The sequence below is a fragment of the Plasmopara halstedii genome, assembly GCF_900000015.1.
Source record: "Plasmopara halstedii genome assembly, contig: Scaffold_470, whole genome shotgun sequence".
NCBI classification, from domain to species: Eukaryota; Oomycota; class Peronosporomycetes; order Peronosporales; family Peronosporaceae; genus Plasmopara; species Plasmopara halstedii.
In genome coordinates, this window is record NW_020187390.1 from 1068966 (window position 1) to 1069591 (window position 626).

Sequence of the window (626 nt, forward strand, 5' to 3'; positions counted from 1 at the left end):
TCGGCCATTATATAACCTCCTTAAAAAGGATGCAGAATGGTGTTGAAACTCAGAGCATCATAGGCTTTTGACGGAGTCAAAGACAGCCCCCTGCATGCACCAATACTGGCGCTGTCAGATCCTGATCGTCCTTTCAGCGTCGTCTGTGACGCTTCGGACTTCATCGGCTGTGCACTGCTGCAATCAGACGCCGAGGGGCGAGATCGGGTGATCGCGTTCGGATCTCGACAGCCCAAAGCTGCAGAGAAGAACTACCCAGTTCATGACAAGTAACTACTTGCGATGAAGTGTGCACATCTCAAGTTCAGGGTCCACCTGCTTGGCTTCAAGCCGTTTGTAATCTATACAGATCATGCGTCACTACGCACTGCGACTCAGTCGCACCTCTCGCAGAGGATGGCTAGATGGCTACCCTTCTTTGCGAAATATAACTTTGAGGTGAAGTATAAGCCGGGAAAGCAGAATGCTTTGGCTGATGCGTTGTCACGCAGACCAGAATATGAGCTTGCTCATGTTACAACTGTAACGTCGTCTGTGACGGATTTGATATGATGAGAAACGACACCCCTTTTTTAGGAGTCGTGTAAGCCATGTCAAGCACGTGCTGTAGGGTTTTATTCATTACA